The sequence below is a fragment of the Ascaphus truei genome, chromosome 4 (genome assembly GCF_040206685.1).
Source record: "Ascaphus truei isolate aAscTru1 chromosome 4, aAscTru1.hap1, whole genome shotgun sequence".
Taxonomy (NCBI): domain Eukaryota; kingdom Metazoa; phylum Chordata; class Amphibia; order Anura; family Ascaphidae; genus Ascaphus; species Ascaphus truei.
Window position 1 is genome coordinate 219,821,270 of NC_134486.1, and position 27,509 is coordinate 219,848,778.

A 27,509-nucleotide genomic window follows, 5' to 3' on the forward strand; every position below is an offset into this window, starting at 1 on the left:
TGTAGTCTGCGTGTGGATCACGCTTATAGCTTGATTTCTGTGTGCTGCTCTGGTGGTTGGGGATAACAGGGTCAAGGGAAGTACCTTGTGGTCCCTTTGGACCCAAGGGAACGGGCCTGAGGAAGGGGATTTTGCCCCAAAACATTGCCCCCCTGATCACCCTCTCCCCCCATCATATATGTTGTCACCCCCCCAAACCTTGTTGATTGTTTTCCCCTTTCCCTGTCCCTGTGCACCTTTTTCCTGACCACCCCATGTGTAATATTTTGTATGTACTGCCTGTGCAACATCACTCCAAGTTATACTGCATTATCTTGTGCTTTCATTAAATTACTTATTCTTTTTCATATACTATGTTTTGAGCATTTTTCCCATAGTTAGTGAGTGCTGGAACTTTAGTTAAATGGCCCCCCCAAGCCCATCCTCTTTTGAAATCCTACTTGGCAAAATCTGTCTCCCCTTTTCTAAGCCCGTATTGGTTGCTGGCATGTTCAGCCCCCCTAAAGCCCCTCTACAATCCCTGACTGATATCACCCAGTTTCTTGGCTCCAGTTCCTCTCTGAATGAGAAGCATGAACTGCTAGTTCTCTGGGATTTCAACTACAATTGGCTCGATACTGAAAACCACAAAATCTAGATACAACTCAAGTCACTTAACCTAACACAGCTCATTTCCCAACCCACACGGACAAACCTGAAATCTCACAACCATTCCTTGCTAGACTGGGATCTCTCCTCAAATCCCAGCAGAATTAATCCTGTGGCATCCTTCCTGATAGCTCCACTATGCAGAATAAGTGTACAGGGGAGGAGGTGGGGGTGGGGGAGGGCACCTTCTGTGAGTTACAACTGACCTTATAGCACTCTTTCAGGGATGCTTGTGGAAAAGCTACAAAGTAACTGACACTACCAAGGTTCTTAATCATTACAGATGCCTGTGGAATATGTGCACAAGGCAAACAAGACATGCAAAAGCACAATATTACACTTACAATCTTCACCAGAATACATCAAACCCAGCTAACTTCTGGAAGGTTATCAACAATATATTCCAGCCTTTTAGCCATCAACAACCAAGTAATATCACTAAGGAGGATATTACTCTGACAAATCCCACTGACATTGAAAATGCATTCAATGACTACTTTGTGGGGTGTGCTACTATCTTTTTAGCCAAACGCAACCCAAACCACAAACATTAACCTCATTCTGAGAGTGCCCCAATAGCCCCACCCCTCCCAATACTGCTCACAAATTTCAATTTGTCCTAGAATCCGAAGAGGAGATTACACAGCGCTCCTCAAATTAAAACTAAGCAGCCAATGTGGACCTGATTTACTGCAATCTAAGTTCCTAAGATTTGGTGCCCCAGCCATTGCCAAACCAATTGCTTCCATAGTCAACTCTATTCTGTCTGCGGCCATAACCCTAATACCTGGAAAACTGCCAGAGTTGTCCCAATCTTCAAAAGTGGGGACAAAAACATTGTTTCAAACTACAGGCCAATCGCCCTCCTCCAAATACTATCCAAAGTCATGGAAAAATGTGTTCACTCCCAATTAAGCAATTACTATACCAAGACAAATTTTCCTAGCCAATTCCAATCTGGCTTCCACCCCAAACACTCCTCAGTAAATACACTGCTAAAAGTTTGCAATGAAATCCAGTGTGGAATGGAACTTGGACAACTCACTGGTGCAATATTCCTAGATTTTGCAAAGGCTTTTGATACTGTTACATAGTTACATAGTAGATGAGGTTGAAAAAAGACGTACGTCCATCTAATTCAACCTACTGTCGTGGCCCCTTTTATTCTACAACATCACCGCATTTTTCCTGGATTTTTTTCCGAATGCTACGCACTTCACCGGGTGCATGCCGCATTCATGTTGCATTCTCAGCCGCGGTTCATGTGCGGTTGATGCGCGGTCGATGCGTTTATTGAGAATGGTTCGGATTTAATAGGTTGCAATTCTTCACGTGTCCGCCAGATGGCAGATATTCATGAATTGTAATGCGCATGCGCTTCAGTAATGTGTCGACTTGCAGGTGTTTTGTTTAAAAAAGATACCACAGTGGGCTATTGTAAATTGGCCTTGGGACTGAAGGAAGAGGTTACAATAATGTATCAATTTAGGCTTTTTATATTAAAGAAAGACAAACACCAGTTTCTGTTATTCTCCAGAGTCAGTCCCACCGCCATGAGAGTACAAATTCCAAAAACCCGACAGAACGTACGCATATTTAATATGGGCCGCGATTAATGCAACAGATGGTAAGATGGCAACAGTTGTTCAAATTTATCAGTATTTTATCGAAAACTATGACGTGCAATAAGGAAAAAGTTATGTAGCGATCCATGTTTTTTTCGTATTGATCCCGAATTTATTGGAGGGTATTGGTGTGTATCACCGGGTATTTCCTGTATCTATGATCATGCAGACGGCAAAAGGCGAAAGGTCGTGTTAAAACCAAGTAAGAAACATCAGTCGCTGGTAAGCAATGAGCCAGCACCAGCACCAGCACCGGCTTCCAATAACAGTCCTACCGTCAGTGACAACCCTTGCTGTCTGTCCACGCACGGATACCTGCAGCCTGAGCCGGATTTCGCGTACAGTTTTGAACAAGCTTGCATGTACTTAAGCGATTTCCAGCCTCATCAGCTGACTACAGGTGTAGTAGTCCCGCTGTCAACTGTCAACGTGTATGATCAAGAATACTGGACTGGCAGTGGCCCGGCGCCGGCGCCAGCTGAATGGGAAATTCTATGGTGAGTAATGTTGCTGTATTTTATTCTGTTTTTTTTTATTTTGAAAATATCAATATCAGTGCGATTCAAAAGTCAAGCGATTCTCCTGTATGCAATATCATTGGCTGAGCGGCTTCTACAGTACTGCAGATACTGAACAATTGGGGGATTGCTAGAAGCATGCGCATTGGAACCTTCTTGAAATTCATATGAGTGTCATCACATCGGCGGTAGGCGCATGCGCATGTGAACAGGAGGCGCCCCCGAGAAAATTATTGGTGGGACTGACTGGGAACTTCTTTAGGGGACTGACCATTGCAGTAAAACTTTTATTTTTGTTTTTCCTCAGAAAAGAAAACGGCAAATGGAGGGATTTCTATGGATAATATCGCGTTGTGTAACAATGCTTGCACATTGCTGAATCGGATTTTAAAAACCACGTACCGGAGTCTACAGTTTAGTGGCCGTTGTTATTGATTAGGATAGAATACCTGAAACAGTATGCTGATGTTTTCAGACCCTATACAATACTTTTTTATATATACTGTATAATAAACCCCAAAAAATAAAAAGTATGCATTTATTCTACATGTATTCCAGTACATACAGTATGTGTCTTCTATACCAGTACATACATTTTTTTAATACTCTTGTGATGTGCAGAACTGAGCATGCCTACAGTATACAGTACAGTATGCCGTGGCAGTACATTCAAGAAACACTGTATTTTGTTACAGTATCAAAGGAGACAATGGAACAATTTAAAACAAATAAACATTTTCTTTTATTGGTGGAGTAAGTACACAAACATTTATTTACAAATACTGTACAATGTAAAAACATTTTAAGTGCACAGCAATTCAAAACATCAACAGGTGTATGGTTTACTGCTGGTGAAAACATTTATGTACAGAAAGTAAAAACATTTACAGTCAGTCAGTACAGTATGGTTTACAGTCACATGTTGTTATTAAAAAAAATTCTTTATTTATAAAATATACAAAATGCAAAATCTCCTTTATTAAAGTACAGCAAGTCAAAAAATTTACAGTAGGATGGTGTGCAGAGCAGTCAGTCAGGCCTGCACAACTCCAGTCCTCGAGGGCCGCAAAGAGGCCCGGTTTTCAGGATAACCTTTGAAAACCGGGCCTGTTTGCGGCCCTCGGGGCTGGAACAAAACATTTACAAAAAATTTACAACAGTTGAACACCCACGCAAATGCGTACCCCACCAGATTGTCTTTCCATGGCCGATGCATGGCGCAAAATGCCATTAATGCAGTCTCGAACGCCTTTCATTAAAGGATCTGTAATTGAAAAAAAGAGCCGCAATTCCTCCAGAATGGTCTTTCTTAAATTGTCAGGAAGCGCCTTTTTTTCGAGATTTCCTTCGTAGTTCACTTTGAAGGCCCACTCGCAGTACATCAAGTAAGACACGTGGTGCTTAAAAACTAACAGGGCATATCTGTGGGGTACACCAGCACTCATCACCCTATATTTCTCCATGAGTGCCTTTGGCAGATCGCGCAGGATGATGTCGGGCACCGTATCGATGCAAGCGAATGTAGGTGTTCTTCTGTGAGCGGGTGTGCTTGTGGCGGTGGGCGAGGGTAGGTTGTCTGGGAGGAAGCTTTCCTCCTGTCTTGGTCGCCGTGTTGTCTCCTGGCGTGGTCTTGACGGGGTTGTAATGTTATACTCCTCCTCAACGGCATACATGTACACAAAATCTTCTGGTGGAGGGGGTGCGCTTGGTGATGGAAGGTGGTTGAAGGTCACATTAATCACATCCATGCCACCCTCCTGCTCCGGCGTCGGGGATACAGGGACATGAACACCGAGCAAATTATGTATCCCCGCTATGTCAGTCTCTATCTTCTCCATCCGTCGATCCATCTTCTCCATCCATCCAGCATACTACTTGCTTCTGGGGATATCTCTCCCAATCCTGGTCCCTGCCTTATTTCTACTTGCTCTCGTCCTCGCCTCCCACATACAACTTCTACTCCTTCTGGTGTTAACCCCTCCAACCTCATACCCATCCCTGCCACCCTCCCTCCTCTCTCCCTTTCTCCTGTGCCCTTTGGAATGCTCGCTCCCTCTCTAACAAGTTCCTCTCTGTGCATGACTTCTTTCTCTCTCACTCCCTGCTTCTCTTTGCTATAACTGAGACCTGGCTCACTCAGTCTGACTCTGCTCTGGAAGCTGCCCTCTCTTATGGTGGCCTTTCCTTCTCCCACACTCCGCACCTTGATGGCAGGGGTGGAGGTGTGGGGCTCCTCCTCTCCTCTCTCTGCCGTTACCGAACTATTCCTATTCTCCCCTCTCTTGCCTTTCCCTCCTTTGAGGTTCACACTGTCCAGATCTTCTCTCCTCTCCCTGTTCATGTGGCGGTCATGTATCGCCCACCTACCTCTACTCATCCCCCTTCTGCCTTTCTCTCTCACTTTGAATCCTGGCTCTCTTTCTTCCTCTCCTCAGACTCCCCTGTTCTTCTCCTTGGGGACTTCAATTGCCACATTGATGACCCCTCTCTCCCTTGGGCTTCCCGCTTTCTTTCTCTAACCTCTTCTTTTGGCCTTCAACAGTGGACTGCAGCCAGCACCCACAAGGATGGCCACTACTTAGACCTGGTTTTCACTAAAAACTTCTCTCTCTCTGATTTCTCCATTTCCCATTTTCCTCTCTCTGACCATCACCTCATCTCATTCTCTCTATCTCGCTTCTCCCCTTCTCCACCTCCATCTACCCCCCGGTTCTGCAGAAACCTGCACTCTATTCACTTACCTGACTTTGAGTTAACGTTACACTCCTCCCTCTCCTCTCTAAGCTCTGCTACAGACCCTGACAAACTGGTCAGGAACTACAACTCTGCCTTGTCCTCGTCTCTTGATCTACATGCCCCGCTTTCTCTCTGCCGCACTCGCCCTTTTACCCTAGACCCTGGTTAAATTCCCACACGCGCATGCTGCGTTCCTCCACTCGTTCCTCTGAACGCCTCTGGAGGAAATCTCATACTCTCGCAGACTTCCTTCACTACAAATTTATGCTATCCTGTTTCAACTCTGCCCTCTCGCAAGCTAAACAAGCCTACTTTTCTTCACTAATCAACATGCACAAGTCTAACCCATGCCGACTGTTCTCTGTCTTTGATACTCTACTCAAACCACCCTCAGCTGCCTCTCCTTCCTCCATCTCCGCTCAGGACTTTGCTGACTATTTTAAGGAAAAGGTGGAATCCATACGTCAGAACATCCCCTCTGTTTCTTCCTCCCATCCTACACTTCTTCCTAACTCTCCTCCTGCCTTCCTTGACTCTTTTTCCACTGTCTCAGAGGAGGATGTGTCGCTGTTGATCGCCTCTTCTCCCTCTACCACTTGCCCTCTTGACCCCATTCCCTCCCATCTCCTAAAACCTCTTGCTCCTACTATAATCCCTACGCTCACGCACATTTTTAACTCCTCCCTCTGCTCTGGAACCTTTCCATCCTCCTTCAAACATGCAACAGTCATACCATTACTCAAAAACAGAAAGCTTGACCCTACCTGTCTTTCTAACTATCGGCCTGTCTCCCTCCTGCCTTTTGCCTCTAAACTCCTTGAACGTCTTGTATTCGCTCGCTTGCTCCATTTTCTCAACACCTATTCTCTCCTAGACCCTCTACAATCTGGCTTCCGTAATGCTCACTCCACAGAAACAGCCCTCACTAAAATAACTGACGACCTCCATGCTGCCAAAGACAGAGGTCATTACACTCTGCTCATATTACTCGACCTCTCTGCAGCATTTGACACCGTGGACCACCCTCTTCTCCTTCACATTCTCCATACTCTTGGCATTCGGAACAAAGCTCTATCCTGGATCTCATCCTACCTCTCCCATCGTACTTTCAGTGTCTCTTCTGCTAATACCTCCTCCTCCTCTATTGATCTCTCTGTGGGGGTACCCCAGGGCTCTGTCCTGGGACCTCTTCTCTTTTCTCTGTATACACTCTCTCTAGGTGACCTAATAACATCTTTTGGGTTCAAATATCACCTCTATGCTGACGACACACAAATATACTTTTCAACACCCGACCTTACACCTGCTGTACAATCCAAAGTTTCTGAATGTCTCTCTGCTATATCATCCTGGATGGCCCTCCGCCGCCTTAAACTCAACATGGCTAAAACAGAGCTCCTCATACTTCCTCCCAAACCTGGCCCTACTACCTCCTTCCACATTACTGTTGGAACTACGATCATTCACCCAGTAGCCCAAGCACGCTGCCTTGGGGTCACACTCGACTCCTCTCTCACATTTGCCCCTCACATTCAAAACATTTCTAAAACCTGTCGCTTTTTCCTCCGCAATATAACAAAGATACGCCCTTTCCTCTGTTGCTCGACTGCTAAAACTCTGACTCAGGCCCTCATTCTCTCCCGTCTTGATTACTGTAACCTCCTGCTGTCCGGCCTTCCTGCCTCTCACCTGTCTCCCCTACAATATATCCTTAACGCTGCTGCCAGAATCACTCTACTCTTTCCTAGATCTGTCTCAGCATCTCCCCTCATGAAATCCCTCTCCTGGCTTCCGATCAAATCCCGCATCTCACACTCCATTCTTCTTCTCACTTTTAAAGCTTTACACTCTTCTGCCCCTCCTTACATCTCAGCCCTAATTTCTCGTTATGCACCATCCAGACTCTTGCGTTCTTCTCAAGGATGTCTTCTTTCTACCCCCTTTGTATCTAAAGCCCTCTCCCGCCTTAAACCTTTTTCACTGACTGCCCCTCACCTCTGGAATGCCCTTCCCCTCAGTACCCGACTAGCACCCTCTCTATCCACCTTTAAGACCCACCTTAAGACACACTTGCTTAAAGAAGCATATGAATAGCACTGTGGCTATTCTGAACACATGGCACATAAAGCTTGGCCCCCTGCAGATGCACTTACCAGAACTCCCTCCTACTGTCTCTGTACGTTCTCCCTACCTACCAATCAGACTGTAAGCTCCTCGGAGCAGGGACTCCTCTTCCTTAATGTCTAAAGCACTTATTCCCATGATCTGTTATTTATATTATTTGTTATTTATTGGATTACCACATGTATTACTGCTGTGAAGCGCTATGTACATTAATGGCGCTATATAAATAAAGACATACAATACAATACAATACAAATCCATTGATCCATCTTCTGCATCCGTTGATCCATATTTAGCATTGTCTCCAGAAGAAGATCTATCTTTGCCAGCACAATAGAGTTCTCGGGGATATCCACACTTATCCCATTCAGCATCCGGTCTAACGAGCTGCTTCTTGTGCATGGCGTGCTGTGGACATCTGGGTGGATGGGTGCTACGGAGGATGAGATGGGGGTTTCATGGAGAGAACCGGCAGCGTCACCGAAGAAGGGTGGAGGAGGTGACCTGTGGATATCTGGGAGAGGAGAAGCGGCAGCGTCGTTGAAGAGGGATGGGGAAAGTGACATCTGGATTTCCGGGCGAGAAGCGGCAGAGTCGAATAAGCGCAAAGGAGAAAGTGACCCGTGGATTTCAGGGGCACCAGCGGCAGCGGCATTAAAGAGCAGTGGCGAAGATTGCCTGTGGGTTTCCGGGAGGGCGGCGGCAGCGTCGAGGACGAGTAGTGGAGAAGACGGGCTGAAGATATCCGGGAGAGCGGCGGCATAATTGTCGAAGCGTATTGGAGGAAGTGGTCTGCGGGATCGATGGGTTGGCTGCCATTTGTTTTGCGTTAAGTGTACATCACCATATTTCTTCTGGACATAATAAGGCTGACGTCTATTAAAACCCTTAGCCTTTGGGGTCAGCGGAAGGTTTTCTTTATTGGCCTTAGCCTGTCGCTTTGGCCTTGGCTTGGAAATGGCTGCCGCCTTTCGCTTTTTCTGTGTGATAGGCACGGCAGAGGCGAGTGGCTTCCTGTGTCCGTAGAATCGGGGTTGATTCATGGAAGCAGATGGCACAATGCAGTATCTGGACAAGGGCAAGTTCAGATAAAGATCATCGAGTGGTGGGCTATGCAAAGTGTGTAACCTTTTATGCATGGCGACGTGGTACAGGTGTTGAAAGTGGGCGTACTATAATGTGAGTCATTAACGTATAAATACACCATCCATTTTGTGGATTCACTGCACATTGAATACACATCGACTAAAAATCGAATATACATTCTTGTGCTTGTATTTCTTTCTACTCGCAGCAATGCCTGTTAAAAAGATTTCAAAGGATCTCAGCATGCGAATTAAGGAGATGTACACGAGCGGACACCGAATTGCAGATATCCAACGCTGGTTAGCTGCTTCTGGCCTCGATGTGCCATCATCCATCGTGAGCTATCATGCACACGGAAAAACCAGACAACGCACGAGGACACCAACGGTAACTAACACGTATGTATATTTATATAACTATATTTATTTATTTATTTATAAAATATTTTACCAGGAAGTAATACATTGAGAGTTACCTCTCGTTTTCAAGTATACAGTCTATCATCATTGCTGCATATTAATAGAACAATATATTGTGTACTGTAGATCTTCTGTATCTCATTTTATAGTTATTTCGGTATATTTATATAACAACAGTATATATTTTGTTTATATTGCTGCATATTAATAGAACAATATATTGTGTACTGTAGATCTACTGTATCTCATTTTATAGTTATTTCGGTATATTTATATAACAACAGTATATATTTTGTTTATATTGCTGCATATTAATAGAACAATATATTGTGTTCTGTAGATCTACTGTATCTAATTTTATAGTTATTTCGGTATATTTATATAACAACAGTATATATTTTGTTTATATTGCCGCATATTAATAGAACAATATATTGTGTACTGTAGATCAACTGTATCTAAAAAAAAAATTTTGTAACTTAGATTTTATTGCATTTTTTCCAAACAAGTGATACAAAATACGGTGTACATTACATATAATCTTGATGTTAATCTCCGCTATAAACAGTACCGTATGTCCATTCGTGAGATATAATCCTTTTTTTCGGGCCCTACTTAACCGGGTTGTTCTGGGTGGTCTAGTAATAAAGATAGCATAATTCACATAATACCAATAATTCGGATTAATAAAAACAAAAACAAAATCAAACATAAAAAAAAAAAAGTCGGGGGGGGGGAGGAAGGGGTGGGAAGGATAGAGAGGGAGTAAGGGGCGGTGCAACAAGAGAGGAGCCTCATCTCATGCTAGATCCCTCAACTGCTCCTGGTAAGGCTTTTTGTGGGTTGCGTCCTCCCTGAATTATCACCTCTGTAGGCTGTCTCTTTATCTGCGTAGTCGTTGTGTGCTAAATTTCCACTCCTAAAGGAGAACGCATCTGCATATATCACAGCCAGATTGTGTTTCTCTCAACCCTGGGGATATCCGTCTGCGCCAACCAAGGCGTCCACACTTTGAGATATTTGGTGCCAGTGTCGTTAACTAGACTCGTCAACTTTTCCATCTGACAGATAAACCACATTCGATTTCGAATCTTTGGAATACTTGGAATTTTGGGGCGTTTCCATAGTGCTGCGATCTCGCTCCGCGTGGCTATTGCAAAAGGTGCTATTAGTTTATTGTTTGCTTTGGACAGGCCCGTTAATGGTTTATTCAAGAGGAATAGCCATGGGTCTGGGGGAATAGTGAGGTCAAAGATCCTCTGTATCCAATTTCTGATTTCTTCCCATAGTGGGGATATCCTCAGGCAAGACCACAGCATATGTAACAGATCGGCCGATCCTCCGCATTGCCTGGGGCATAGTGAGGAGGATCCAGGCACGAACTTGGCTAATTTCATTGGGGTGAGGTACCACCGCATTAGGACCTTATATGCGTTCTCCCTTAGTGTGGTACATATGGAGCTTTTTGCCGTGGCCAGGTATATAGCGTTCCACTCGTCGTCTTCTAATGTATCTCCCAGGTCTCTTTCCCATTGGGTTCTAAATGACGGTGGCTGTAGTCTAGAGCTCGCAGAATCGACTACTTCCTTGTACAGTTGTGATGTGAGTCCCTTTGTGTCGGTCTCTGCCAGACAGAGCTTTTCGAATGACGTCAGGGGGGGGGGGGGGGGTATGGGGCAGATTTGTTAATAAAATGCTCGGAGCTGGAGGTACCTAAAAAATTCTGAGTGGGGTATATCTTTTTCTAGTCTGACGTGATCAAATGTTTTAATCTTGCTATTGTATTCCTCCAGATCTTTGATTCGTATATAACCTTTTTGTTTCCAAATTGATGCATCTCCCTCTAGTAGGCCAGGAGCGAACTTGGGATTGTTCCAAATTGGGGACATTGAAGAATTAATCGTTGTGAGGGAGTATTTAGTCTTATTGGCCTCCCAGATAGTCAGCGAGTTGGTCATTGAGGAAAGCGGCATGTCAGCAGATCGTCGTGCTGTTTTAGGTAGCCAAATCAAGTTGCGTAATTTTAAAGGAGCGCAGGCAGCACTCTCTAATTCCACCCACCGTTTTAGGCGTGGATTAGATTGCCATTGAACAATTTGGCTTAATTGAGCCGCTTTGTAGTATGATATCAGGCAGGGTACCGCTAGGCCCCCCGCTAGGACAGATCTTTTCATATTTAATTTATTGACTCTCGGTTTTTTCCCTCCCCAGATAAATTTAGAGATTTCAGACTGAAGTGAGAGTAAATCCTTCAGTCTGAGTGGCACTGGTAACGTCTGGAAAAGGTATAGGATACGGGGGAATAGGTTCATTTTGATGCTATGTATCCTACAGTACCTATCCAGGATATTCATACAGAGGACCATTTATGGAGGTCAGCTATCAACGTCCGAATTAGGTTGGGATAATTTGCATTGTAAATGTCTTTGATGTTCTTGGTTATGTGGACTCCTAGATATTTTATATATTTCTGTTGCCAGTGGAAGTTAAAATTTAGTTGTAGTAATTTCTCTAAATGTCGAGGGAGATTGATGTTGAGGGCTTAGGATTTAGCTTGATTTATTTTAAATCCCGAAATGGTCGAGAATCTGTCCAATAAATCCAATAGGTTTGGCAAGGAAGTGAGGGGCTTTGAGATAATTAGTAGGATATCATCTGCATACAGGGCCGCTTTATGTGATTGAGAATATGCGTTTAACCCCGAGATATCCGGGTTGCCTCTAATTTGCGCCGCCAGTGGTTCTATACATAGATCGAACAGGAGAGGGGATAATTGGCATCCCTGTCTCGTGCCTCTCTTAATTTGGAAGGGGAGAGATGGAAAGCCCTGATGTATTACCCTGGTGGTGGGTCCTGAGTATAGCGAGAGAATCGCTCTACTCACCTGATCCCCAAAGCCAAATGCTGAAAGCGTCTCCTTCAGGTAAGGCCAGTCTATCCTATCAAAAGCTTTTTCTGCAACCAGACTTAACATTATACTTTTTGTGTTATTTTTATTAGCCAATTCTACCAGATCAATAAATTGCCGGGTATTGTCCGCTGCCTGTCTGCCTTAAATGAATCCGACCTGATCTGGGTGTATAAGTCTGGGTAGGATTATACATAATCTATTGGCCAATAGTTTAGCATATAGTTTAATATCGGTATTGATTAGGGATATGGGCCTATAACTTTTGCAGTCCAGCGGATCCTTACCGGGTTTATGGATTACTGATATAGATGCCTGTAACATTTCTCTGGGGTTGGGGGCTCCTGCTAATATTGCATTGAACATGCGGAGCAACCTAGGGGCTAGTACTTTGGCAAATTTCTTATAGTATAGCCCCGAGAAGCCATCTGGCCCTGGGGCTTTTGAGGGTTTGAGTTCCTTAATGGCTTGTGACACCTCCTCTATAGAGAAATCAGCGCCTATGGCCTCTCTCTCTGCCTCTGTCAATCTCCCTAGCTTCGAGCTGGCTAAGAAATCCTTCAGCTTCTCGCTCGTTTTAGCATTAAGTGCCACTTTCTCTCCATTGTATAATGTTTCGTAAAATGAACCAAATTCTTCTACTATTTTCTTAGGATTGGCCGTGGGGGTGCCTGATTTTAAGCATATAGCTTGGATATTAAACTTCACTTGTCTGTCCCTTAACGCTCGAGCCAGCATAGTATCCGGCCTGTTTGCTTTTTCGTAAAATTTCCTCTTGGACCAACTCAGCGAGTTATCTGCCCTGGAGGTCAACAATATGTTCAATTCAATTTTGGTATCCTTCAATTCCTGTAGGATTTGAGGGTCTGGGTTACTGTTGTGGTGTGATGTAAGGGAGTGTAATCTCGATTGAAGCTTCATAATTTTAGAGTCCCTTTCCCATTTTCTCCTAGCTGTGGTGCTAATTAGTATGCCCCTCAGTGTCGCTTTGTGAGCCTCCCATAATACAAACTGGGAATCCAGAGCCTGTGTTTGTGTGGAAGAATTGAACTATTTCTTCCTTTATCGTCTCACAGATCTCAGGGATTTTTAGGATTGATTCGTTGAGCTTCCAGTTCGCTCCTGGTCTGCCTGTTCGGATGTGCTCGCACCTCAGCTCTATCGGTGCATGGTCAAACCATGAAATATCATGGATCCCAGCTCGGGAGACCAGAGGGACCAGTTTGCTAGAGACGAAAAAGTAATCGATTCTGCTGTAGAAGCCATGGGGGTGGGAATAGAACGTGTAGTCCCTATCAGTCGGGTATAGTTCTCTCCATATGTCAGTCAGTTGGTTGTTCTTGAGGCCCTTGCGTAACGAGGTCCCCACTTTTTTATGTACCGTGCCCATATTCCCTGATCTGTCTAAGTTTGGTTGCATGACCATGTTGATATCCCCTGCGAGTATTACACCGCCCTTCGCTAAGGCGCGTAGGGTCCGAAAAAAGTCATCAAAGAAGGCTGCGTCCTGCTCGCAGGGGGCATAGATTGTGGCTAGTGTGATGCATTGCTCCCGTATCATGCCCACTAGAATAACAAAGCGTCCCTCTGCGTCTCTTTTAATGGTTTGGGCTACAAATGGGATTTTATTATGGAACAAGATGGCCACCCCACGTTTTTTAACTGGTGCGGAGGAAAGGTAGAACTGGGCATAGTCTTTGTCTAAAAATTTGGGTGCATTGGTCTTGCTAAAATGAGTCTCCTGTAACATCAGGATTTTTCTCTTTGTTGGGCTATTAAAGCCCTTAACGTTATGTGATAGAAGGGTTAACGCCATCACTTAGTATGTGAGAGGTGTAACAAGCTAACATTTGATGACTCACACAGGCCACCTTGTCTCTTGTTCAACTGGTGAACGTTTTTGATGTTGCCATCTCGCAGAGTTCTTGTGTCCCATCCAGGTCAGCACCTTCCCCGTCCGGGTGGGGAAAGGATTGGGAGGGGTAGGGAGGGAGAAGGAGACAGTACGAGGGAAAACACATAAGGGGTAAAACAAAATTCAAAACATAAATTAACCAACTTTGTAATAATCAAAAAAAATAAATGAAAAACCAGAGCTTCTCTCGGGGTCCCCCGAGTGGGACTCTGATGCCCAAAGGGCAGGTCGTCATGCCTGACCTTCCAAATCGGTCGGCTTTCCTTCCAGGGAATGACCCCCCTGGGACTTGTTTAGGGTTCTGATTCGTCAGGAACCTATATGAGGAACACATGTACGACGCCATGGGTGAATCCCACCGGCACAAAACTGGTATCTAACTTAACCTTAAAGCGATTTTAAGCTTCATAACGACTTACAGCAGTACTTAAGTTATAATGAGTGCGTATCCATATATCTATACATCTACACATATATATACATATATATACATATACATATGTACACATACATACACATATATACCCAGGGTTTGAATGAACCCAGTTATTTAATCCTATATTTAACATATTTAACGTATTAACCCTATATAATATATGAACCATATAGAACATATACAACATATGCAACATGCATTCTATACCATATAATGTATATTGCCTCGTTGAAACTTTATTGAAAAGGGCTCAACGTCAAATGGTGTCAAGTAAACTGAGTCTTTGGAGCTTGAATTATGACGTGTCCATGCAGCCATGAAACCGCATGCGCCCGCATTCAGAAGCATATCTGCATGTATGCTTCCTGAACCCCCAAAGTACCATGTACACAACTCACCTATATACCACAAAACATGCACACTTACATACCCATACACCCAGCACGCAGAGCACATCCAGCACATAGCACACATAACTTACATACACATAACCCAGCTAGACATCCAGCATCTAGCACCCACAACTTACAGACTGGTACAAGTATACACATATCTCAGTTAGACTGTGGCTTATGTATTATATAACCATGCACATTTACCCATGCATGCCTCCTTCTCTATACTAGCTGATACAGTGCTTTGTGGTTGCCATGTGTAAATGTGGGAGATGTGGGGGGATGTGGGCCCTGTATATCCTTCCGTTCTCCTCACCCTTCTGTCCTCAGCCTCCTCTCCCCCCCTTCCGTTCTCAACCTCCTCTCCCCCCCTTCCGTTCTCAACCTCCTCTCCCCCCACCCTTTCATTCTCATCCCCCTCTCCCCCCCACCCTTCCATTCTCATCCTCCTCTCCCCCCCCACCCTTCCGTTCTCATCCTCCTCTCCCCCCCACCCTTCCGTTCTCATACTCCTCTCCCCTACCCTTCCCGTCTTCATCTTTCTCTCCCCCCACCCTTCCGATCTCATCTTCCTCTCTCCCCACCCTTCCAGTCTCAGCTTCCTCTCTCCCCACCTCCACACCCCTGGCCTTTACGCTGCTGCGGAACCCTCTGCCTCCCGAGCCGAGTCTCCCCGTTGTGCGTGCAGTGTCACGTGGGGCCGCGCCGTACTCTCGCGAGAGAGCGGCCCCTGGCTCGTTGCCCAGCAGTGACGTCAGTGGCAAAGCCCGCGAAAGCCAGGGCCACTCCAGCCGAGCATGGGGGAAGATAGAGGCAATATGGCTGCCCTCCAAAAGTCAGCGTTGGACCCACTTGAGACCAGGAGGGCAGCCACAGGGTCTGGGGGGTAGCTGGGTCACCGGAGGACGCGTTCTGGATGCCTCTTCCGGTGCAGTTATGCAGGTATCTGGATGGGGCGAGAACTCAGTTGTGCGCCGCCGCGGATCCTGTTGCTCCTACCGCCGATCGAGGAACCCCCACTTTGCTCCACGTGGGCAAGGGTACGTCCGCGTCTCCTTCTTCTGCTCGTGGGGATGCCTGCAAGACCTCCGCCGCTCCCCCTGCTCCCAGCTTGCCGAGGAATCCCTCGCCGTCCTCCAGACGCCTCAAGGTATGGGCCACCCCATTCCGCAGCACCATATGTGCACATGGAAAAAGCCACCGGTATCTAATCTGCTGGTCCCTCAGGATCTTTTTAATGGGGGCTAGGGCTCTTCTTTTGACCAGAGTGGCAGGGGACAGGTCTTGGAACACCTGGAATCTCACTTGATCAAACTCCATATGTTTAGTGTCCCGTGAGATCCTGCAGACCTCCTCTTTTGTGCGGTAATGGTGGAACCTGATAACAATGTCTCCTGGGGGATCCCCTGCCTGGGGTCTCCCTCTCAGGGCACGATGACATCTGTCTAACAGGAGCTCACGGTCCGTCCTGTCAGGGAAGAGTTGTTCTAGCCACTTGGTGGCAAAATCCTCTGAGTCGGTGACAGTCTCAGGGACCCCCTTAGACGGATATTACTTCTTCTGTCCCTGTTTTCAGAGTCCTCAATCTTTTCCTCTAGGAATCTGACCTGGTCCCCCAGCTTAGTCACTTGTTTCTGGGTTTGTGCCAGTGCAGTGACGGTATCATCATATTTAGCCTCTAGGGAGTTTGTCCGTTCACCTAGGGCATCAATATCTTTCCTGAGAGCCCAAAGTTCTGTTTTAAAAAATTGCTTTATTTCAGCGCAGAAGGCTTTCATATCCTTGCGCCTCATTACCTCCATGTCGTCCGATGCAGTACTTGCATTTTCTCCCTCAGGGTCTGTCATGGTGGGTTGTGCAGGGGAATCAGGCCTGTCTCCCTGTGCTGCCTCTTCTTTTTTGAAATTAGTAGAGACTGTCTGGGTTTTTCTTCGAACTGTTTTGTTAAATGCCATCCTGATATGTTTAGAGATTCTTTACTGCTGGTTGTGTTGCTGTTGTCGCAATTTTGCTGTAGTTATTGATATACTGTAACTAGTGCCGGTGGGAATGGAGCTCAGGTACTAAGCAGCCATTCACCTCCCCGTCGTCACGTCTACTGTATCTAATTTTATAGTTATTTCGGTATATTTATATAACAACAGTATGTATATTTTGTTTATATTGCTGCATATTAACAGAACAATATATTGTGTACTGTAGATCTACTGTATCTAATTTTATAGTTATTTCGGTATATTTATATAACATTGTATACTATTTTGACACCAAATGATGTGCTGTGCTTGTGGCCTACTGCACTGTAACTTACCGGATTGTTGTTTTTCTGTACATTGTATGGAGACAACTCTTCTGGTTGACAAAATAAGTGAGGAGAATGATGAGAAGAGTGCATTAAGGGTCAAATACACTCTGCAGCAAAATCACAATCTCACTGTATCCGAGACCAGCATAAAGAAGATGAGACGCAGAATTGGATGGAAATATGGATGTGTAAGGTTTGTACTGGACAGTACAGGAGGTAAAAGTGTTGTTTAAGAAACTGTACTGTACCTCTAAAATTATTTATTCCTGGTCATTACAGACCATACCCCATGATAAGAGACGTTAACAAAATCAAAAGAGTAGTCCAGGCCCGGCATGGATCGACAGTGGAGAAACTTTCCAGGATTGCATCTTCACTGAAGAGTCCACTGTATCGCTAGAGAGTTTTGCCACCTTTGCATTCCACAAAAAAGGTTGCATATCTATGAAGCCGCGTCCAAAACACCCAATGAAGATGCATGTGTGGGGTGTCTTCTCTAGGCGTGGACCAGGATGCATTGTCATCTTTGAAGGTAAAATATATAAAATATAATTTTGCCTTATGCACTGTACTGTACTAGTGTGCAGTGTTTTGAGCACTTTTCTTTTCTTGTTATAGGAATCATGAATAAAGCTTTCTTCCAAGACAAAATTGTGCCTGATATTGTGGAATACATCACACGCGAGTTCCCGGATGGTCACCGTTTCTACCAGGACAACAATCCGAAGCACACCGCGTCAACAGCGCATATCCTTGAGCGCGGTATCAACTGGGTGAAGACGCCAGCGCATGGGCGTCCGCAGAAATGTTTTCAGGGGGGGGGGCATAATTTTAACTAGACAGAGAGAGAGAGTGGGTGTGGGGGGTGTGTGGGTGACGGGTGGGTGACTGACACTTGGGTGGGTGACTGACTGACTCGTGTGTGACTGACACTTGGGTGACTGACTGACACTTGGGTGGGTGACTGACTGACTGTGGGTTGGTGTCTGTATTCATTCACAGACAGACAGACACAAACACACACACACACACCCTCCCTCTCAGACTCTCCCTCTCAGACTCTCCCTCTCAGACTCTCCCTCTCAGACTCTCCCTCTCAGACTCTCCCTCTCAGTCTCTCCCTCTCAGTCTCTCCCTCTCAGACTCTCTCATACTCTCCCAGACTCTCCCTCTCAGACTCTCTCAGACTCTCCCTCTCAGACTCTCTCAGACTCTCCCTCTCAGACTCTCCCTCTCAGACTCTCCCTCTCAGACTCTCCCTCTCAGACTCTTCCTCTCAGACTCTCCCTTTCAGACTCTCCCTCTCAGACTCTCTCAGACTCTCCCTCTCAGACTCTCTCTCCCCCTCAGACTCTCCCTCTCAGTCTCTCCCTCTCACTCTCTCCCTCTCAGTCTCTCCCTCTCAGTCTCTCCCTCTCAGACTCTCTCAGACTCTCCCTCTCAGACTCTCTCAGACTCTCTCAGACTCTCCCTCTCAGACTCTCTCAGACTCTCCCTCTCAGACTCTCCCTCTCAGACTCTCTCTCCCACTCAGATTCTCAGTCTCAGACTCCCCCTCTCAGACTCTCCCTCTCAGACTCTCTCAGACTCTCCCTCTCAGTCTCTCCCTCTCAGTCTCTCCCTCTCAGACTCTCCCTCTCAGACTCTCCCTCTCAGACTCTCCCCCTCAGACTCTCCCTCTCAGACTCTCCCTCTCAGACTCTCTCAGACTCTCCCTCTCAGACTCTCTCAGACTCTCTCAGACTCCCCTCCCTAAGACATTCTCTCCCCCTCAGACTCCCCCCCTCAGATTCCCCCCTCAGACTCTCCCCCTCAGAATCTCCCCCTCAGACTCTCCCCCACAGACTCTCCCCCTCAGACTCTCCCCCTCGGACTCTCCCCCTCAGACTCTCCCCCTCAGACTCTCCCCCTCAGACTCTCCCTCTCAGACTCTCCCTCTCAGACTCTCCCTCTCAGACCAGACTCTCTCAGACTCTCCCTCTCAGACTCTCCCTCTCAGACTCTCCCTTTCAGACTCTCCCTCTCAGACCAGACTCTCTCTCTCAGACTCTCTCTCTCAGACTCTCTCTCTCAGACTCTCCCTCTCAGACTCTCCCTCTCAGACTCTCCCTCTCAGACTCTCCCTCTCAGACTCTCCCTCTCAGACTCTCCCTCTCAGACTCTCCCTCTCAGACTCTCTCAGACTTCCCCCCTCAGACACTCTCTCCCCTTCAGACTCTCTCAGACTCTCTCCCCCTCAGACTCTCTCAGACTCTCTCCCCCTCAGACTCTCTCAGACTCCCCCCCTTCAGAATCCTTCTCTCACTCTCAGACTCTCTATCTCTCTCAGACACTCTCTCTCACTCTCAGACACTCTCTCTCACTCTCAGACACTCTCTCTCACTCTCAGACACTCTCTCTCTCAGACACTCTCTCTCTCTCAGACACTCTATCTCTCTCAGACACACACACACACACACACACACACACACACACACACACACACACACACACACACACACACACACACACACACACACACACACACACACACACACACACACACTCACCTTGTCTGGTGAAACTCTAATGCAGATAGTCCCAAGGTGTAGCCCCATCTCTTTCTTACCCCCTCTCTTCTTCATTTACTCTCCCCCTCACCCCTCTCTTCCTCATTTCCTCTATTACACCCCCTGTCTCCCCACTCTCCCCCCTCCATCAATTATCCCCCTCAGACTCTCCCTCTCAGACTCTCTCAGACTCTCCCTCTCAGACTCTCTCAGACTCCCCCCCCCCTCAGACTCTCTCCCCCTCAGACTCTTCCCTCAGACTCTCCCCCTCAGACTCTCCCCCTCAGACTCACCCTCTCAGACTCTCCCTCTCAGACCAGACTCTCTCAGACTCTCCCTCTCAGACTCTCCCTCTCAGACTTTCCCTCTCAGACCAGACTCTCTCTCTCAGACTCTCTCTCTCAGACTCTCCCTCTCAGACTCTCCCTCTCAGACTCTCCCTCTCAGACTCTCCCTCTCAGACTCTCTCAGACTTCCCCCCTCAGACACTCTCTCCCCTTCAGACTCTCTCAGACTCTCTCCCCCTCAGACTCTCTCAGACTCTCTCCCCCTCAGACTCTCTCAGACTCCCTCCCCTTCAGAATCCCTCTCTCACTCTCAGACTCTCTCTCTCTCTCTCAGACACTCTCTCTCACTCTCAGACACTCTCTCTCACTCTCAGACACTCTCTCTCACTCTCAGACACTCTCTCTCTCAGACACTCTCTCTCTCTCTCAGACACTCTATCTCTCTCAGACACACACACACACACACACACACACACACACACACACACACACACACACACACACACACACACACACACACACACACACACACACACACACACACACACACACACACACACACACTCACCTTGTCTGGTGAAACTCTAATGCAGATAGTCCCAAGGTGTAGCCCCATCTCTTTCTTACCCCCTCTCTTCTTCATTTACTCTCCCCCTCACCCCTCTCTTCCTCATTTCCTCTATTACACCCCCTGTCTCCCCACTCTCCCCCCTCCATCAATTATCCCCCTCAGACTCTCCCTCTCAGACTCTCTCAGACTCTCCCTCTCAGACTCTCTCAGACTCCCCCCCCCCTCAGACTCTCTCCCCCTCAGACTCTTCCCTCAGACTCTCCCCCTCAGACTCTCCCCTCAGACTCACCCTCTCAGACTCTCCCTCTCAGACCAGACTCTCTCAGACTCTCCCTCTCAGACTCTCCCTCTCAGACTTTCCCTCTCAGACCAGACTCTCTCTCTCAGACTCTCTCTCTCAGACTCTCCCTCTCAGACTCTCCCTCTCAGACTCTCCCTCTCAGACTCTCCCTCTCAGACTCTCTCAGACTTCCCCCCTCAGACACTCTCTCCCCTTCAGACTCTCTCAGACTCTCTCCCCCTCAGACTCTCTCAGACTCTCTCCCCCTCAGACTCTCTCAGACTCCCTCCCCTTCAGAATCCCTCTCTCACTCTCAGACTCTCTCTCTCTCTCTCAGACACTCTCTCTCACTCTCAGACACTCTCTCTCTCAGACACTCTCTCTCACTCTCAGACACTCTCTCTCTCAGACACTCTCTCTCTCTCAGGCACTCTCTCTCTCTCTCAGACACTCTCTCTCTCTCAGACACACTCTCTCTCTCTCTCTCTCTCACACACACACACACACACACACACACACACACACACACACACACACACACACACACACACACACACACACACACACACACACACACACACACACACACACACACACACACACCTTGTCAGGTGCCACTCTAATGCAGATAGTCCCAAGGTGTAGCCCCATCTCTTTCTTACCCCCTCTCTTCTTCATTTACTCTCCCCCCTCAGACTCTCCCCCTCAGAGTCTCCCTCTCAGACTCTCCCTCTCAGACCAGACTCTCTCAGACTCTCCCTCTCAGACTCTCCCTCTCAGACTCTCCCTCTCAGACCAGACTCTCTCTCTCAGACTCTCTCTCTCAGACTCTCCCTCTCAGACTCTCCCTCTCAGACTCTCCCTCTCAGACTCTCCCTCTCAGACTCTCCCTCTCAGACTCTCCCTCTCAGACTTCCCCCCTCAGACACTCTCTCCCCTTCAGACTCTCTCAGACTCTCTCCCCCTTAGACTCTCTCAGACTCTCTCCCCCTCAGACTCTCTCAGACTCCCTCCCCTTCAGAATCCCTCTCTCACTCTCAGACTCTCTCTCTCAGACACTCTCTCTCTCACTCTCAGACACTCTCTCTCACTCTCAGACACTCTCTCTCACTCTCAGACACTCTCTCTCTCAGACACTCTCTCTCTCTCTCTCTCAGGCACTCTCTCTCTCTCTCAGACACTCTCTCTCTCTCAGACACACACACACACACACACACACACACACACACACACACACACACACACACACACACACACACACACACACACACACACACACACACACACACACACACACACACACACACTCACCTTGTCTGGTGCCACTCTAATGCAGATAGTCCCAAGATGTAGCCCCATCTCTTTCTTACCCCCTCTCTTCTTCATTTACTCTCCCCCCACACCCCTCTCTTCCTAACTTCCTCTATTACACCCCCTGTCTCCTCACTCTCCCCCCTCCATCAATTATCCCTCTCTGACTCAAACCCACTCCCTGAATCCGCCCTCCTCACATTCATTCCCTCCCCCCCTGATCTCACACACACACACACTCTCACTCACACACACTCACACACTCACACACTCACACACACACACACACACTCAGACACAAACTCAGACACGCAACAAGGGGGAATCGGAGCAGGGGGGGAAATAGAACGGGGGGGCCGGAGCAGGGGGGGAATCAGAATGGGGGGGGGGGACCGGAGCAGGGGGGAATCGGAATGGGGGGGGACCTGAGCAGGGGGGAATCGGAATGGGGAGGGGGGACCGGAGCAGGGGAGGAATCGGAATGGGATGGGGGGACCGGAGCAGGGGGGAATCAGAACGGTGGGGACTAGAGCAGGGGGAAGATTTTGGAACGGGGGGGATCAGAGCAGGGGGGGGGAACCAGAGCAGGAGGACAAGGGGGAAGCGAGAGTGGCATGGAGCAGTAGTCACCTGACTTGCTCCATGCAGGAAAGGGCGGGCCACGCTATGCAAGCTCAGATAGAGCTTGCGAGGGCCAAAAAAAAAAATCCTGGCAGCGTGCCAACACGCGCCAGCCAATCAGGAGACAAGGGAGGTTTTTTTTTTTTTACAGAGATGCGCGCGCTTCCTTGCACATCGTGAGCGCGCTAAATCCTGTCATGCCAGTGCCCTCTGTCCCCCGCTGTTGGTGGCCCTGGATCCAGGGGGGGGGGCTGGCAGCCCTGGATCCAGGGGGGGCAAGCGCCCCCCCTTGCCCCCTCCTGCGGACGCCCATGCGCCAGCGGAGTAAGTGCGGTAACCGTGTCTCATTTTTTCCCACTGTTTTTACTGTGTACTGTATCTCTTAAACTATTTGTCCTTTTTTCCCCCTCCCTCCAATGACAGATCGCCAGACTTCAATCCTATTGAAATGGTCTGGCATCAGCTGAAGGACCATATCCGAAAAGTCGTGAAACCCTCCAAAAGGATGAGTTGGCGCAAGGCATTCTGAGTTTTTGGAACGATGTACTCACCGTGGAACGATGCAATAAATATATTGGCCATATTGCGACTGTGTTGCCCATTGTGATCGTGCGTAATGGGCAAGCATCAGGAAGGTAGTATGGTATAGTACTGTACTGTAGTATTGTAAGTACAGTATGATACAGGTAAGTATGGCACATATTTTTTCTTTCCTAGTAGTATACAGTAGTTCCAGTATAGACTGGTTTGACAGTACTAACTGCATACTGTAGTCCAATATGGAGTAGCTATACAGTACACAATGCCATAATATAGTATGCACCTAAAGTAACTGCTCATTTTTTTCCTTTCCAGAGAGAGCAGCACCAGCCATCTGGTTACAAAGTATTTACAGTAACAGTAGTCAGAGTATACTATAGTTCCAGTATAGACTAGTTTAACAGTACTAACTGCATACTGTAGTCCAATATGGAGAAGCTATACAGTACACAATGCCATAATATAGTATGCACCTACAGTAACTGCTCAATTTTTTCCTTTCCAGAGAGAGCAGCACCAGCCATCTGGTTACAAAGTATTTAACGGTAGTCACAGTATACAGTAGTTCAAGTATAGAGTAGTTTGACAGTACTACACCGCATACAATGCCATAATACAGTATGCACATAACTGCACTAATTTTTTGTTTGCTTGTCTTTTCAGAAAAAAAGGATGTGCCTGGGAGAGAGGGGGGGTATCGTGTAAAGTCTGTGAACTGTTTGTACAGTTAAGTGTACAGTATGTAAAATGCAGTCATAATGTACACAAAACCTGTCCTCTCTCAATGAACTACTGTACTGTACACAGAATGAGGAAGAAGATAAAGACGGAAAAAACTATAGTACTATATATATAGATATATTATAAATGATATATTATTAATTAATATTATTATCAATGTGCATTATTCACGTTTATCCACCAGTTCTCAATTTCCATCTGACAGAAGAACTTAATAAAGACTGCATTATGTATTATTCATGATTATTTTTATATTTGTTTTTTTTGGTTCCTGATAAAATAAAATAAATATTTATTTACATTCTTGATAATCAGAATCATTGACAACAACCCCCCCCCCCCCCCACACACACACACCCACACTACACCAAAGGAAAAGAATGAATGACAAAACAACATGAATCAGTTAATGTTTATTTTAACTCTCAATTCTCACAATGCTGTGCAAATCAGATTTACATATCAAATTCGAGAAGAGATTTTCCAAAGCATTACCGTAAACAAAGCCTCAAAGTGTTGGGGGGGGGGGGTTGGGTGAGTCATGCGCAGTAATCAGCTATCTCCCATCTCAAAGAGGATTACACACAGGCGCAGTGAGGTGACGCTCAGCTAGGGACGGATTAAGAACACAATGGCAAGCTTCAGAAAATGAATGACTCTGTAGAGGTGTCTGTCGATAAAAGTTTCAAATCCTTGAACGAGCCTTGTGTGTGTGCGTGGGGGAGGGGGCTACAGGGTACAGCTGCATGAAGGATTAGCTGTGCAGCAGTTCAAAGAAATTACATAATTTCAAAAGGCAGCTCATCATAATAATTTGATCCCTACACCCCCAAATACAGTACATAAAAAGCACACAAATCAACCATGTGCAGTCAAACGCACAGGGTCGCAGTCAAAAGCTACAGCACAGATTGAATATCGAAATATCAAGATGGTTTTTACAGGCTTGTGGAGAAAAAAAACATGAAAAACGGACACTCACTCAAGCAAGCCGTGGTGAATTTACAGGTGCATGCACAGTAATCAACTACAGTAGCTCCCATCTCAAAGAGGATTACACGCAGGCGCAGTGAGGTGATGCTCGGCTATGGACGGATTAAGAACACAATGGCAAGCTTCAGAAAATTAATGACTCTGTGGAGGTGTCTGTCGATAAGAGTTTCAAATCCTTGAGTGAGGCTTGTGTGTGTGCGTGGGGGAGGGGGGTACAGGGTACAGCTGCATGAAGTTCAAAGATAATGACATACTTTAATTTCAAAAGGCAGTTCATCATAATAATATGATCCCTACACTCCCAAATACAGTACATAAAAAGCACACAAATCAACCATGTGCAGTCAAACGCACAGGGTCGCAGTCAAAAGCTACAGCACAGATTGAATATCGTAATATCAAGATGGTTTTTGCAGGCTTGTGGAGAAAATAAACATAAAAAATGAGGAGGAAATGTTTTTTTTTTTTTTTGGTCACTCACTCAAGCAAGCAGTGGTGGGTGAAGTTACAGGCGCATGCGCAGTAATAATCTGCTGTCAAGCAGGAATGTGATTGAAACCAGAAAGACACACGTTCAAAGGAATGGTGTGGGAGAGATGTACTGCACTGTAGATAAGATAAGAAGTTGAAATACCCTGCAGTGCAGTAAATTATCCTGTGTGTGTGTGGGGGCGAGTGAGGGGAGAGTGCTGTACAGTATATGCCGAAATGTGACACTGTTACAGTACTGTACACACCTATGCGTTTCAACAATTTTCAAATGAGACATACAGCACTGCAAATGCATGTATACAGTAAATATGCAAATTTACAATTACTGCACGCGCACACGCAGACTGTGTACTGATGTAGGTTGAACTGCTAAGGTATTAGACTTCCAAGACAACAGCTCGCGAACGCCCCCCTGAGTTTTTAGATGGTTTTGCAGTATTGCAGACAGCGATAATAAACAGCGATAATAAAATGCTAATATCACGAGCGCCAAAATAATGCAATTCACTCCGGACCAAAAAAAAACCACATCTGCCCGAGATTATCAGAGCGCCATGGATACAGCCGCATTAGGATAAAGGCGGCCGCCACTGTATGCTAAATTTAGACGACAGATACTTTATCCTATATCTATACTTACTTATTGATCCAGAGGAAGGCAAACAAAAAACCCCAGAGTCATATCATCCAATGATATCTCATAAGGGGAAAAATAAATTCCTTCCTGACTCCAAGAATTGGCAATTGGATTAATCCCTGGATCAACATCCATGTATACTTATTTGGTATATCCCTATATACGTTTCCTTTCTAAAAAGATGTCCAACCTTTTTTTGAACAAATATATTGTATCTGCCATCACAGTCTCCATGGGTTATGAATTCCACATTTTAACTGCCTTTTTTGTAAAGAACCCTTTCCTTTGTTGCTGGTGAAATCTCCTTTCCTCCAACCTAAAGGGAAGCCCCCGAGTACTTTGTACTGCCCGTGGGATGAATAGTTAATTTGAAAGCTCCTTGTACTGTCCCCGAATATATTTCTATGTAGTTATCATATCCCCTCTTAGACGCCTCTTTTCTAATGTAAATAAATCAAATTTAGCTAGCCTCTCCTCATAAATTAGATTATCCATCCCCTTTATTAATTTGGTGACTCTTCTCTGCACTCTCTCTATTTCCAAAATGTATATTCTAAGGAGGGGTGCCCAAAATTGTACTCCATATTCAAGGTGTGGTCTTACTAATGCTTTGTAAAGGGGCATAATTATGCTTACTTCCCTTCCATCCATTGCCCATTTAATGCAGCTACTGCATGACATTGGGCACTATTGTTAAGCCTGCTATCTACAAGCACGCCTAAATCCTTCTCCATCAAGGATTCCCCCAATTTATCCCCATTTAATGTGTAAGTTGCCAGTTTATTCTTGCATCCCAAATGCATAACCTTACATCTATCTGTATTAAACCTCATTTGCCATTTACCTGCCCACGTTTCCAGTCTCTTCAAGTCCTTCTGGAGAGAAATGACATCCTGCTCTGATTCTATTACCTTACGCAATTTAGTATCATCAGCAAAGATGGAGACTTTGCTCTCGATGCCAACATCAAGGTCATTAATAAACAAGTTAAAATGCAGGGGTCCCAGACCACATCAACTGAACAAGTTCCATTTATGACAACCCTCTGTTGTCTATCCTTCAACCAGTTTTGAACCAAGGTGCATATATTTTTTACTGAGTCCAATTTGCTTTATTTTGTACACCAACCTCTCTTGTGGAACCGTATCAAAAGCCTTTACAAAATCTAAGTAGACCACATCAACTGCATTACCCTGGTCTAAATTCCTACTTACCTCCTCCAAGAAACAAATAAGGTTAGTTTGGCATGATCTATCCTTCATAATCTATGCTGACTATTACCAATGATTTTGTTTTCAATTAGGTATTCCTGAATATTGTCCCGTATTAAAACTTCAAGTAGTTTCCCCACTATTGAAGTAAGGCTTACAGG